We start from the raw sequence: 16,456 nt of genomic DNA, 5'->3' as shown, positions 1-16,456 counted from the left end.
TTCATGGGCTGGAGGCGGCCCATATCACCAAGTTCCCATTCACTCCTGTCCCTGTGAAGCGTGAAGATGATGAAGAGAAACCTCTGTCCTCACAGCTTCATCAAAGCCAAACTGAGGAGGGCAGAGAGGCAGAGCCTCTAGCCAGCAGCTCAACTGAACAGATGAAAACAGAAGCTGATGGAGAGGACTGTGGAGTATCAGAACCAGCCAGGAACTTATATCCAGCTAGTAATTTACAAACAGCTAGTGATGACAAGACTTCAGACTCTGCTGAATCTGAGACTGAAGACAGTGATGCAGAATGGATGGACACATGATAGTCCACACAGGTGAGAAACAATTTATTTGCTCACTCTGTGGTAAAGGTTTTGGTAAAAAAAGGGGGGCTTGAAGAGACACATGATAATCCACACAAAAGAGTAAACATTGAATTGCTATCTGTGGTGGAGTGGGGATATGCATGTATTTATGTATGTATGAGAGTATGTAGCCTACTGTGACGGGTGGATCAGAATCAGCTTTATTGGCCAAGTATGCAAACACTACAAGGAATTGGGCTCCGGTTAGCTTTGCTCTCAAGTACACACATAGTACACAAGTACACACATATAGTTATTGTTTCTATAGTTCTTTGTTGTGTCCTATGTTTATGTATCACAAAAAACAAACTTAACACTATCACAAAAAAAATCTGTGGTGGATGTTTTGTCAAAATGGAAACATCCCTGTTTGCTCAATTTAAATATTAAGACTGTCAACCTTGTCTGTGTAAAGTTATCCGATATCTGAGCGCAAGCTGGAAATAACATTGTCATGATTGGATGACTCACTCATGCTCCTCCTTAGAGCATTGTTATGATTGGATGACTGGCTGTCAATCACACTCCTCTCACTGAATGTTTTTTTCCTTTCAAGGAGAAGGCACTTATGTTACCAAGTACAAAGTTATTTGACTTTTGTTTGATTACATTTATTTAATTATAATACAAATTATATTAATTGTCATACTTTTTGAACAGTTAGATAAATTGGCCAATAATATCACTATTAGACAGCTACTAAGGAAGGTAAGACTGCACTATATTGGGCGGGGGGGAAAAGTGACTTGACTTGCCTTAACTAAGGACTCAACTTGACTTGCCCAAAACAAAATGACTTGGGACTTTTGGACCCAATTAGTTGTGACTTTGAGACTTGGATCAAAGTGTCTCCCATGTCTGATATTTACTTACTATTGAGCGTTTCATCTTCAGAATAGACAATCTCTGGCTTCATTACTGCTGGTAGGTGTGGCTCAACGATTGTGCAACAGACACATGCACCAGTGATTGGAGCAGACCAGACACTGCTGCCTATGTCATCAGCATGAGTCTAGCGGTAAATCCAGCCAACCAGAGTTTCCCATCTGAAAGAACTGTACAGTGAAGAAGTAAGGTGAAGGACCAAGAACTCCAAGAACTTTGAATAAATCAGGTGGGTTCACTTTTCTGAGTCTCCTGAAGATGCATGGACAAGTACTAACTAGGTGACAAACAAACAATAGCCAACTAACAGTGAGGGTGAGCCCACACAACTGATCATCGCTTTGTTTCCAAATTACATGGTTGTTCTGTTCCTCTGCTGGATCAGTGTTGGTTGGAGATGATGGTGTACTTCACAAAAAGCTACTTTGACATGTTATCTTCCCAGTTGGATGTTGTGTGTAGACATACTCTTAAAACACATTGTAGGCCTAGTTGATTCATTGTTTATGCTTTGGTATTGTATTGTAAGCTTTGTTCTACTTTTTACTGTATAAATATAATGTAGCGTTCCTGGTATTGAAGAGGCAGAGGCTTCTTGCTGGTACAGGGGTCTTTATTCACAGTTATTCATATTTCCAACTCTTGGCGGTTGTCACGCTCATAGCTAGCTGCTTCTCTCTAGGCGGTATCCGGAGACTGCCCCCGCATGCTCAGTCTCCCCCGGAAGTCTCCCACAAGCATAGTGTTCCCCCCAGTAACACTCCCCCACATCAGTTCCTATCTGTAGTCGAGACACTTCCATTGCTCACCACTGTATGTGTAACACTGATTCGCTACAATAAGTTTCTTAGGTCAAATCCCTTTTGATTTGAGGATCAGGCTTGGCTTGATCCGTTTGTGGCTGCTGTAAATAAATGGCAGTTAAAGAAATGTGTCATTCTGCAGGTATATGAGAATTAAGTCTATAAATGGAACGATAGTTACAGAATGTATGGGGGTGGGGCTTAGCGATTTTGTGTGTGTGTGTGTGTGTGTGTGTGTGTGTGTGTGTGTGTGTGTGTGTGTGTGCGTGCGTGCGTGCGTGTGTGTGAGAGATCAGCAATGATGTTACTGTGCTGTCTTTAAATTTACTAGTTTAAGTTTTTAGTGTATTAAGTTGTTAAAAAAGTGAGTGATTTGTAGGTTTGGGAAACTGTGACAGAGTGAGAGCTCTTCTCGCTGCGCAATCTTTGGTCGCTGTGCAATCTTTGGTTTTGGAATCTGCTGCAGAGTGAGAGGTCTGTCTGCTCTCCGCTCCTGTTCTGTGGGATCTTTGGCTGCTCTCTGTCCAGTCTAGCTAGAGAGTCTAGAGCAGTGGTTCTCAACTGATCAAGTCGCGACCCAATTTTCAGAATTTAGTAGCTAACTTTGTAGCTTAATTTAGCTCCCTTCACAACAAGCTAGCATGGCATGTTGGTACCAATGGATGACTTAGGCTTAGGGTCTTCTAGTTTCATATGGTACCAGTACCTTCACTCTTTCTCTTTAGTTTAGTTTAGTTTATTTCACACATCATAACATGGAATACAGTACATGCTGCATACATATATTTACAGTAATTGGATGCATGAAAGGGTCACCCCAAAGAAGCTATTTAAAGCTTATGATAGGGGGCCCGGGTGCCCACATATAACAGACAGGATATTGGCCAGATATCCTAGGATACAACAACGTACAAACAGACATACACAATAGACAATCCCAGAGTCATGGTTAGGAAGATTAAAAATAAGCCTGCTACAGCCTCTGAAAGAAAGTAATTTCGGCTGCGGACGCCAGCATCCTCAATGAGTAGAACTTTTTTTTCATATGCACACATCCGTGACCCACTCAAAACGGCCCCGCGACCCACTTGTGGGTCCCGACCCACAAGTTGAGAAACACTGCTCTAGAGAGTGGTCAGCGGAGGACCAAAATGCGAGACTCATTAGCCAATGAACAGCCAGGAAGGGGTCTCGCGCTACTTCTGAATGCTAAAATAAAGCTGATCATGTACAATTTGATAAAAAAAATAATATTTTTTTTATCAAAGTACAACACAAACTGTCCATTTTGCTGCAACTCGACAGTGCTGCTTAATCCAGGACCTTACTTCCTGGAACTCTTGAGAGTAAGAAACTGGTCCATTGGAGTGAATGGAGATGTTGCGTCTCTTCTATATACACGGCTCTGGCTAGGTCTAGCTGCGTTGCATGTCGTTTTTTAAATGGTACCCATAGAACCCATTCTCATTCAGATCTCTTGAGGTGAGAGGTCAAGGGACCCCTTTGAAAATGGCCATGTCTGTTTTTCCCTTGCCAAAATTGACCCTAAATTTGGAGCGGTATTTACCCCCCTTCCCGACAAGCTAGCATGTGATGCTTGCTTTACTTCGCCGGTAGTCCACCACCATCTCCTTGGTGGTCCTTCTGATGTTGAGCTGGAGGTGGTTGATGTCACACCACTCCACAAAGTTCTTACCAGAGAATTTTTTCTTATTTTTTTTTAATCGCGTTAATCGCATGCCGCTATTTTGTCTCTTCGTCGCACCTGTACTTGTAGTCAAGCCGTTCGCAGCCGTTTCCTGTCTTCTGCCTGTGGAGGCATGGAAGACTTAAAGACAGCAATGCGCTTCTAAATGGCTCGTTTTACTTTAAATAACACCCAAATGGCACAGTGGACAAGTCAAGAGCAGTAGTTGCACCTTGTGTAAAACGGAATTAAAATATCACCGAAGTACATTGAGTTTGAGCTATCACCTAAAAGCTAAGCTGTAACTCTTTAAATCAATGTTTCACATCTCTCCTCCCGATCAGAAATGTCGTGTTTTCTTTTCGCATGCCAGAGATGATAAATAATAATAATAATACATTTTATTTGGAGGCGCTTTTCAAGACACCCAAGCTCACCTTACAAAAAACTGGAACCAAAAGATAAGAATTAGGCTTGTACCTAATAGGCTACATGATGGTGCATCTGTGATCCATAAAGTCGATCAGATGAATATTGAAAGCCTTGTTACCATGCTGCCTGTGGACAACACTTTCCTGTTTTATCACTTTGATCCTTAACGACCACAGCTGCACGTCGTTGGCTGGCGTACATCGGCGATGTTTGGTTGTTGAATGAATTTGTTCATCATACAGTAGCCTAGGCTATACTAACCTATGAAAATATTCATTTGGGCTAGGAGGATCTGGGTTTAAATGCCTCCGCTCGCCTTTCAATCCGGGAGTGGTGGCTGTCACCTGAAAGCACACCCCAGGACGGCAATGTGGCGGTGCTACTTGGCTGTGTGTGAAAGCAATTTCTGTGGCGAGGCTGCCGGCTTTGCGGGCCTTCTGAACTGCAATATTGCGCGATCTGTGTGAAAGCGCCTTATGTTAAAATGGTTGTAAACTATGTAACCAAAACGTACAGAAATATGTGAACGTCTTTAATGTTGATACAAAGGATCACTCGGTCGGACTCGGAATGTTGAAACACGCATTTCAGAACTCAAGATGGCGGTTTCTCCTCTTGCAGGGCACAGCACAAACTGTCATGCAGTGCAGTCACCACAAACAGGGTTCTGTGTGTGTGTGTGTGTGTGTGTGTGTGTGTTTGTGTGTGTGTGTGTGTGTGTGTGTGTGTGTGTGTGTGTGTGTGTGTGTGTGTGTGTGTGCGTGCGTGCGTGTGCGTGTGTGTGCGTGTGTGTGCAAATTCTCCACTGTTTTTGTCATATTTATATAACACTGCTTACTGTCTGTTATAAAATACCAATAAGCAGATGTTTAAAACAATAATGTCCTCTAAAATAGGTTAGTGCAGCAGTGGCTTTATCATTATGGAAGTGTGTCATACTTTTCACCTACTGATCAGAATGGCTTCATCTGATTGGGATATTTCTGTGGATATGCCTTGACTGAAATGTTGTTATTAAAAGCAGGACATTTATGTATTCAGATTCAGGTATCAGAAGTTGGAAAAGACATCAGTTGTGTTCTTTCTTTCCCCCACAGAATCTGGAACGCCTTAACGGACAACTATGGGAAGATGATGGCGGTGGACTGGAAACAGTCTCGAACACGCTCCCTCCACATCCTCATGTTCAACCTGGAAGAGAATCCGGTGCGTTGGACTACACCCCTCCCTTCCATGCCTCATATATAGGGCTGTGAATCTTCACTGGCCTCACGATTCGATTCGATTACGATTCAGAGGGCTACGATTCGATTTGATTACGATTATCGATGCATCTCGATGCATCTTAAATCGATGCATCACTTTTTTCCGCAATACATGATTTATTTTTTCTCACTTTATTTTTTCTCACTGTGTGGCTACTTTTAAAATAAAAGTGCATTTGGAATTGCATTGTATTATGATCCATAATTAAAATAAACAAATGCATCCATTATATATATATATATATATATATATATATATTTTTTTTTATCGATTTTTGACATTTGTGAATCGATGCAGAATCGTGCACGTCCTCATCGCGATGCATCTTATAATTGATTATTTTTGACACCCCTACTCATATACTGTATATGTTTTAATTTACCCCTCCTATCCAAGCCCTCCTCTCCTGCCCTTTCAGTTCATCCCACAAATCTCAAATATTCATTGTGCTATCTTCACGGTTTTCATTCAATCCCCCCCATCCTCTTTGGCAGAGAGCGAGTGATGGAGCCACGGAGCTGTTGGACGAGGAGGGGCTGAGGGAGCAGCTGGACATGCACTCCATCGTCTCCTGCCTCAGCGAGGAGCCGCTCTTCACAGCAGAGCAGGTAAGTTTCAGACACATTCATTGACTGGGCTGACGTTCACTGGGTTTGGTTGATCAGGGTTTCGGGCCATTCATGAACTGAATTGAGAATGCATAGTAAATTCAAATTCAAATCTTGGAATTGAAATGTCACCCAGCTGTAAGGAAACAGAATTTACAATTGAATTGGAATGACAAGAGTAACAAAATTGAATTCGACTCGACTCGCTACCAGTGGTTCTCAAAGTGGGCTCCGGGTTCCATGGGCTCCCCAGCAAAAAGGAGAATCGTTTATTTTCACTATAATTCCATCCATAAGTAACCCAATGTATGACTATTTTAGTCATGGGCAGCGCCACTGCTGGCCATTTGGGTGCCCTAAGCGTAAATGTTTTCATTGTGCCCCCACCCCGTCCCAAGAAAAACTCACAAATTATATGTATGTATAGTATATATATATATATATTTATATATATATATATATATATATATATATATATATATATATATATATATATATATATATATATCAGTGGTGGCTGGTGACCTTGGAAGCAGGGGAGGAAGCTAGTGCGGCGACCGAAGGTCGCCGCCCCTTTTCGGCGGCGACCGAAGGTCGCCGCCGAAAAAAATTTGGGGTTTTTTTTTCACGTGTGCGCGCGTGCGCGCATGTGTATTTGCCATGTTTCCCATGCTGTCAAGCCTCTTAGCTTTCCACCCAGTGAGGAGCATTGCATTAGCACCCAGTGAGAGGACTACAGGACGGAACAGCACCTGGCACCTGAGGCGGTCCCAGGGAAAATATGACGTGTGCTCTGCTGCTGATACTCTCACCCACAAGCAGTTTTTGCCCAAAACGCCCAAATCTCATTTTAAATTAGCATTAGGATTAGACTGTTGTGATGTCATTATTCAGTTTTAACCATCAATAATTGTTCCTTTTCTCATTATTTCATTTCTCAGAGTAAATACTGTATATTTATTTCGAGATTTTTGTCAATTATTTGTGCTGTTATGGTTATAATTAGCCTAGTTACTCACTTCTACACTATCTTAGATTGTGTTACTTATGGATGGCATGGAATTATAGTGAAAATAGATTATCCCCCCTTTTTGCTGGGGACCCCACTTTGAAAACCACTGGCTTAGGCTAGAACTGTTGCGAGAAGGTTTCAGGATTTATCTCTATGCATTAGGCTGTGATTACTATTTATATAAATCTATTTATTCACATAGATTCATGATATATTATGGTATACAGCCTACCTGTGACATCAATGTTTTGATTCATCCTATGATGTCTCACACTCAGGTGTGCTTTCACAAGACAGGTGTTGTCCATTCAATCAGCTAACCTGTCTTTATAATGGCTGTCTTGCACTGTTTGTATGATACTTGACAAAGTCTATGGCCGAAACTGTTGTCAAATAGCGTTAAATTACACTTAATTGCATCTGGAACGAGAGTGTGTCTTCATGTGCACAGTGCTGCACTACTCATTTAGTTATCAACTTTGGAGCGTTATTTACCCCCCCTTCCCGACATCCTAGGTTGACATGCTTCATCCCAATCGATTCCTTATTTCTTCTACTTTCATATGATATAAAGATCACCACTCAAGCTTTAAAATTGAGCCCGCTGTCAGCTATCGATTTACAGGCCAAATTCAGTTAAAAAATGTGTGAATTAAAGCTTCGCGGGTTTTAGTATAAGAAATTACAGGATGAAACTTCAATACGACAAAAATAGCGCTGCTCGGTGAACCATTTCCACGCCGAATTTAATAGAAGGTTCGGATAACTTGAAATCAATTGACTTACTTGAATATCCGTGCTGTCTGTAGGGGAAACGCTGCAGTCGAGACGTTGCAAATATTCCAGTTTTCTGACATTGCAAAAAGCCCGTATCGCGCAGCTCAATTCTCCCCGCAACTCGAAACTCGTTTTGGTGGTAATCCAATATCAACGACTGTCTGGCTTGTGAACACTTACTGATTGATAAAAAAGTAAATAAAAATAAGAGGGAAATATGATATGCTGCTAACTGTCTCAGTAAATCCTTCCTGTCAGGTCAAGCAGTGGATTTCACCTCCTTGATTCAGCGTGACCACAGACCAGGCAGTGGAACAACGTTGCCGATTTTCAGACGTATTCAGCATTGGACAATACAGAATGTCAATCAATGTCAAGCAATCTATCAATCAAACAACAACCAATTAGGGTTTCACCTGGTTTCACGGGCTAAGGGAGAGCTCCCCTCCTCCTCAATCTGATTCGTTGGAAAACACATCACTCTCACTGTTTTCTGTGAATTGCAAGTCTTTTTCAACCAATCTTATTTTTTCATTAGATAAATTACCAAATAAATCAAGCCCACAGGGCGGGTGTTTTTTTATCCCCTCCCCCATGCTGGGACCAGGGCCAGAGTGACTCGTCTGCATGGAGCTATATAATGAATGAAAAAATGAGCGTCTGCACATAAGAAAAAACACATTTGATTGATATTTTATTATAAAAAAAAATATGAAAAATGAAAAATATAAAAATAAAAATAAAAAATATATTTTTTTAATATATTTTTTTTTTATATAAAATCCCCAATCTAATAGAGGAGGACCATCCTCCTATGCCTCACTGGAAAAACCTCCTCTGATATATATATATATTATGTATTATGTATTATGTATTATGTATTGTGTGTGTGTGTGTGTGTGTGTGTGTCAGACTGTAAAAAGAGAGGGACAGAGTGAGACCAATAGTAATTTTGTTATGTTTTACTTGAGATGCCTGAATTATTTCATGTTACAAGCAGAGGTGCTTTATTTTGTATCTGCCCTATGCAGAGAAGTAGCTTAACTACAAAAATAGTGTGTTGCAAGATGGACTGAAAAGTCCCCTGTTTATCTCCCTTTCTGAACAACACCCGTTCTGATCATTATAGAGCAAGATGATGGCTTCCACTACACAACACTGTATTTACGTAGGCTACGTTACATATTTGCGGGAGTGGGAGGAATCTCACACGTGTACAGATGTGACCGATGGAAACGTGAGTTTGTTTACTGCGTCGCATGTAGTTAACAAGGAGATCCCACAACTTTCTTTTAAGGGGGCACCGTGGCCAGTTCAAAACAGTGAATGCTAAACTGGCCGTGTGGAGAGTTAATTTTAGAAGGGGCATTACCAAACTGCGGGGCATCCACCACACACTGTCTGTTTGACTGTGGTATTCCTGCTCTGGATGATGCCCTAGGGCGACACTTGGTGCCCTACGCTCAGTGCGTTGTGCGCGTGTAGGGAGCGGCTGGTACACTTTCAGTAGTAAACATCTCAAAGCAAAAAGGGGGGACCCTGGGACAATTATGATCAAATGGGGGTCTGTGGTCTAATTTGTGTCAGTTTAAGGGTCGTTGACATGAGTTTGAGAACCACTGTGCTAAACATTATAAATCCAACTAATCATGACTCAAATTAAAGACAGTTAAACAAAATAAATGCATTCAATCATAATTTCTGTATTACGGTTACGTGTCATACATCAAGTATCGCCTATGAGGAACCTTTAACATTTTATGATATTCACTATTGATAATATATAGTATAACACTATGTGTAATCTCAGAATGGAGAAAAGAAACTGAAATTCCAATTAATTTCCAATTCTGTTTCCTGTAATTTTTTTCCAATTCCAGTTCCTCAGTTAAATTGGAATTGCTGAGTTAATTCATGAATTGACCCTCAATGTTATACTGTGTGTTGCTGCAGGTTATCGAGGAGATCGAGGAGATGATGCAGGACTCTCCTGACATGGAGGCGCAGCAGAACCCGTCTCGGTCGGACCTGTCCATGCTCTCACTGGACATCCGGCACTCCAGCACCAGCAACTGCTACGAGGACAGTGAGTGTCCAATGAACAGGGCTGATGGTCTGTGTGTAATCAATTAGATTGTCTGGGTGTGCGGGTAGTGCAGCGCTACATTCCCTGCCTACCAACACGAGGGTCGCGGGTTCGAGCCCCCGCGTTACCTCCGGCTTGGTCGGGCATCCATACAGTCACAATTGGCCTTGTCTGCGGGTGGGAAGCCGGATTAAAGGTATTTATACCATGGTCTGGGTGAATACTCGATTCTGATTGGCTGCAGGGTGTCCATTAATTTGTGATAATGTACACCTAGCTAAGTAGTTCCAGGCAAATGGTCTGTTCACCATTCATATCAATGCGCCATGGTCTCGACAGAGCCATTTGAGCTCTATACCACCGTTAAGGGTTAATATGGCACTTTTTATAAGTTAAGAAAAAAATGGAGTTGGTCAAAGTAACTATTTAGATTACCCCTGTGTGCTCAGTTTATTAAAATAATAGCTATTTAGAAATCTGTCGTTTTCTGAGATGTTGTAATGTCAGCTGACAGAAGCCGGCTCTCAGCTGTCAACTGTCAAACCAGCTCTGTTTATGACTTTGCAGAAAGCCAGCCAGGCACTTTGCAAGAGCGCGCTGCCTCTTATCACTGATACAAATCAAGTCGAAGAGGAAAAAGACAAGAGCAACAAAAAGAAAACAACAAAATGGGCAGTTAACAGCAACACACTGAGAGACGTCCTTGTACAAAACATACCTGGACTCCAACATAGAAAGCTTCAGATGGTTTTCTACTCCGAGCGCGGCACGCGCCACTTACATCTTATAAGACCCGCAGACGTTAACGTAATTCCCTGGAATGTGAGTTTAACCAGCCAGTTACATGGCTTTGCATTATTAGACATTGGCAAAATTATTAGTTAGTTTATGGTCTAGAAATTCTGCCAGGTGCAGGCACTAATCGGCCATTTTCTCCAATGATAATCTTGAGCAATCGAGGGGATTATTTTGTCTCGCCGGTTCTCAACTCATATCCAAGGTTATGAAAACTAGATTTGATTGCAAAATGCATGAACATATAAATGAATGGTCTTGTTTTGTTTCTTTGGCAAGTGACCATGGTATAAGCGGGTTATAAGAGGGACCTCGCGATTGGACCTCGGCTTCGCCTCGGACGGTTCACGCCTCCACGTCACGTCGTCCAATAATTTCTGATAATGGACACCTCGTTGTGCATTAACCCTTACGTGTCCTAGACGTTGCACTAGTGCCTCTTCTGGTCGGTCGGGGTGCCTGTTCGCCGGGGGAACTGGGGGGAATAGCGTGATCCTCCCACAAGCTGTGTCCTGCTGGGGGAACCTCGTCGCTGTCAGGTGAAAAGAAGCGGCTGGCGACTGCACATGTGTCGGAGGAAGCACGTGCTAGTCTACAACTCTCCCCAGGTCGGCAGAGGAGATAACAATTTGCCAACTGTAGTAATTCTCTCCTACATTGCATTACATTACATTACATTACGTCATTTGGCAGACGCTTTTATCCAAAGCGACTTACAATATCACATTTTTGTCAGCAATAGAGCAATCAACTATGCAACACAGTCTATGACAACTACAACTTTCTGAAGGAACAGTGGTACAAGTTTAGTTTAGGTTAGTATTTTTTTATTTTTTTTTATAGAAAGAAGTTAGATCAAGAAGGGCCCAGATGGAGCCTGAAAAGGTGTGTCTTTAGTCTTTTCCGAAGGATCGGCAGTGATTCAGCCGTCCTGACCGAAGGTGGAAGCTCGTTCCACCGTTGAGGTGCCAGGGACGAGAAGAGTCGAGATCGGGGTAGCGAAGGAGGGGCGAGGCGTCCTGCACTGGTGGAGGAGCGAAGGGAGCGCTGAGAGGTTTGGAACCTGACCATGGATTGCAGGTACAGGGGAGCTGACTGGTGTACTGCCCTGTAGGCCAGTACCAGTGTCTTGAATTTGATGCGTGCCGAGATGGGAAGCCAGTGGAGCTCCTGGAAGAGGGGAGTGACATGAGAGAATTTGGGTTGGTTGAATACCAGACGGGCTGCAGCGTTCTGAATGAGCTGAAGCGGTCGGATGTCGGTGGCAGGTAGGCCGGCCAGGAGCACGTTGCAGTAGTCCAGGCAAGAGATGATAAGTGACTGGACCAGGAGTTGAGTCGCTTCTCTTGTGAGAAAGGGACGGATTTTGCGGATGTTGTAGAGAGAGAACCTACAGGAGCGTGCTGTCGCAGCTATGTTGGCTGAGCAAGACAGCTGGTTGTCAAGGATCACCCCAAGGTTCTTAGTGGCACTAAGTGGCACAAACTGTTGCACATATTGAATTTATTTTGAATGAGTCAAATACAGTTTGTGTGGGCTTTAAGAGGGAAATTGAGTAATGTCTTTAGGGAAGACACAAAACATTCCTGCCTTTGAGATGAAAACAAATGCAGCATACTGTATATATATATATATAGATATAGATATAGATATAGATATAGATATATAGATATATACCGGTGTGTGTATATGTATGTATGTGTGTATATATATATATATATATATATATATATAGCAGTAGAAAGGAAATCCAGCGCACACCAGGTTGTCAGAATAGACTTCTTTTATTTAAGTTGCATAAATATGGCGAACAACGCGTTTCGCTGTTGCTTCATCAGGTTCGCTTTACAAATGAATGGCACAGGGGTGGGTTTAAAAAGGCTGTACCATCAATTATCAATTATCAACAGGTGAGTAACATTACAGATCATGTGACAGCATGATTTGCAGACCATGTGACAGCAAGAGAATGCAGTTCATACATGTTTCAAAAGACAAGTACATCAAGTTAAATATAGCAATATCAAGTGTCACAATTACATAGATTAGAAAATAGAAATTTTTAAAAAAAATATGTGGAAGAATTTCAAAAGGACATGGTCAGACACATTTATTTACCTAGGACAGGCTCCAGAATGGTCACCATGAAACCACAGAACAGCTTATGCATCTAGTGCAATACCTCAACTCTTTTTATATATATGGGGGGGGGGGGGGGGGGGGGGGGGTCCGTGCCAGGGAGATATAGTGCCTCATCTCACTCTCTCTATACAAGGCATCACCTGCAGGTAGAAAACATAAAGTTAATACATCATAAAAATGAACTCAGATCAAGTATTTCATTCAAACCATTGGGCTCAACTGTGTTTAAGGTGTGTATCCAATATGCTTCCCTCCTAAGTAATTGGTTGATGATATTTCCCTTTCTTGGATTGGGTAAGACTCTCTCAATGCCTATAAATTTCATAGAGGCTGCAGAGCCATGATTTCTATCTTTGTAGTGGCGAGCAATTGCATAATCCATGTTGCTATTTCTTATAGCTGCCTTGTGTTCTGCAATTCTTAATTTAAGATTGCGTTTAGTTTGACCGACATATATGAGACCACAAGGACATTTAAGCATGTAGACTACATGTGTCGTCATGCAGTTGATGAATTCTTTTATGTTGTATTTTTCTCCTGTGTGTGGGTGGTTAAAATGTTTTGTATTAAAGGTGTTAGAGCAATGTATGCATCGACCACACTTGTGATTTCCATGGACTTCCTGGGAGAGCCAGTTGGTTTTTACTACAGGTTCTCTATACATGGATTTAACTATAGAGTCACTGATATTTCTACCCCTTTTGTAACAAAAACGGGGCAAAGAGGCAGCAAGATGCTTGAGGCTAGGGTCACAATCCAAGATTCTCCAATGTTTTCTTAAGATGTTCTTGACTTCTCCTGAGACATTATTATACTCTGACACAAAGGTGACTTTATTGTCTATGTTTTTCTGAGGAGGGTACAGTAGTTGTTTTCTTTCTAGGGTTCTGGTTTTGTTAACAGCTACATCTAGAGATCTGTTGCTATACCCTCTGTCTTTGAAGCGTCTCCACATCTCTTGAGCTTTTAATTCAAAGTCAGATTCTCTGTTGCATATACGCTTCAGTCTAATAAATTGGCCATAAGGGATGTTGTCAATCATCTTTTTCGGATGGTCACTTTGTGCATGAAGAATGGTATTCCTGTCTGTCTTTTTGCGAAAAATGGAAGTATCCAATTCTCTCTCTACATTGATAGAAATCAACAGGTCTAAGAAATTAATTCTTTCTTTGTCATACTCCATGGTGAACTTCAAGGAGGGGTGAGTATTATTGATATACCCACAAAATTTATGGAGATCTTCTTCAGAACCTGTGTAACACATAAAGATATCATCAATAAATCTCTTAAAAAACAAAATTTCATGGCTGAAAGGGTTGTTATTAAAAACATATTTTTCTTCCCAAAATCCCATGAAGAGATTGGCATAGTTTGGTGCAAATGGCGACCCCATGCTAGTTCCTTGGCATTGCAAATAATGCTTCTTACCAAACATAAAGTAGTTACAATTCAAAATGAATTTAGTTAAAATCAACAGAAATTCAACTGGTTTTTCTTCTTTCTGTGGTTCTAGGAAGTGATGCATAGCTTCAATACCATCATTATGTGGAATATTTGTATATAAGCTTTCTACATCAAATGTCACCAAGAATGATCCATCAGGTATTTTTACATTTGACAAAAGTCTTATGACTTCTCTTGTATCAGATATATAAGACGGCAATGTTTTCACCACATCTTTAATAAAGAAATCTACAAATTGACTAAGTGGTTCAGACAATGAGCCATTACTAGATACAATAGGCCTTCCTGGAGGATTCACAAACCTTTTATGGATCTTTGGAAGTAAATACAGGACAGGCGTGGTAGGGTGTTCCACCTTTAAAAATTCAAATTGTTTTTTTGTTATCCAATTCAAATGTAATGCTCTATCTAGTATACCATCTCTTTCATTCATAAAACGTTCAGTGGGATCGCATGGTACCAAATCATAAAATTCGCCATTGTTTAATTGTCTTTCAGCCTCAGTGACATAATCAGTAGTATTCTGCAGCACAACAGCGCCTCCTTTGTCCGCTCTTTTGATTATAATTTTAGGGTTAGACTGCAATTCTGTAATGGCTCTTCTTTCCAAGACACTGATGTTATGTTTACTGGGCATAGGTTTTGTTTTAATGGCATTTCCAATGTCTCTTTCAACCAGTTTACAGAAAGTGTTCAAAGTAGGGTTAGGGGCGCCTGGTGGCATAAAGGTTGATTTCTTCTTAAATTTACTAAGGCTATCCCCCTCTGCAGCAAATTGAGTGGAATTCCGAAAGAAATGCTTCAAATGAAGTTGTCTGAAAAATTTGTAGCAGTCTACCTTTAGCTTGAAGGCATTCACTTTATTTGTGGGTACAAAAGACAGTCCCCGATTTAGAACAAATCATGCTGTCACATGATCTGTAATGTTACTCACCTGTTGATAATTGATAATTGATGGTACAGCCTTTTTAAACCCACCCCTGTGCCATTCATTTGTAAAGCGAACCTGATGAAGCAACAGCGAAACGCGTTGTTCGCCATATTTATGCAACTTAAATAAAAGAAGTCTATTCTGACAACCTGGTGTGCGCTGGATTTCCTTTCTACTGCTATTTCTGCTGTTCCTGCTCCAGCTGCACCCGGGACTAGCAGCACAGCTGTGCACAGGGCACTACTTTCTTCTATACTACGGATCTGAAGTCCCGCAGGACGCCCTTCAGCCCTTGACTGCACGCTCGTATTGCCCCAAGAAAGATGACCGATAAAAACCAAGAGGTGATGCCTGGACACTCTAAAGATTATCACGCTCAGATGATGCAGTGCCTATCCTTCAGTGAAGACGAAGCACACAGTATAATCTCCAAACAATCACTCTTTGATGGTCATCAACCCACAGGAGAAACAACGGTAAATGACCTTACATCAAAATTGAACTATCTGACAAAGAAGGAGATACGCCTGAAATGGCACAATATAGCATTATCTGAATATTGGCGTGCAAAACAAATCCCTAGAGGATTAAGAATTGATAAGAAACCAACTCTAGGCAACACAAAGTCTGAATTCCTACAGAGATGGGAGCAAGTTTTGAATAAGTGCTCGTTAGATTTGATGTTGTTGATAATTGAACAGACAAAACAAGAAGCAACAGAGACAGACATTGAAATACAGAAAATCAAAGATGAATTCAAAAGTTGCACTGATGCAGACAATTTATCAAAACTAGAGATAACATTAAAAGAAGAATTGTCGAGTTTTGAAAGTGCACTGAAAGCATATAAGATAAAAAAAATATGAACGAGATGCAGAAGACTATAAGAATGGAAAGGTATACACCTGGATGAACGACCAGAGGGACAAGAAGATGCACCGCTCCAACCAACCCAGGAGAGAGCGACGAGGCCGCAGATACCATCTGATCAACGGGACGAGTGACCAAGAGATGAGCGACCAAGGCAGAACCAGTGAATCTTCAACTGATGAGCGTTTTTTAGGAGCAACAGGACATCCACCGCTATCCCCCCCCCCCCCCCCCCCCACACACACACACACACACACACACACTCTCCCACCTCCCTATCCCTACCTAGCTATGGCCCCTTGCACCCCACCACCACCTCACATAACCCCCTATAGTAGC

The sequence above is a fragment of the Poromitra crassiceps genome (genome assembly GCF_964638095.1).
Source record: "Poromitra crassiceps genome assembly, chromosome: 22".
Classification (NCBI taxonomy): domain Eukaryota; kingdom Metazoa; phylum Chordata; class Actinopteri; order Beryciformes; family Melamphaidae; genus Poromitra; species Poromitra crassiceps.
Note: the sequence above shows the minus strand (reverse complement) of the source record.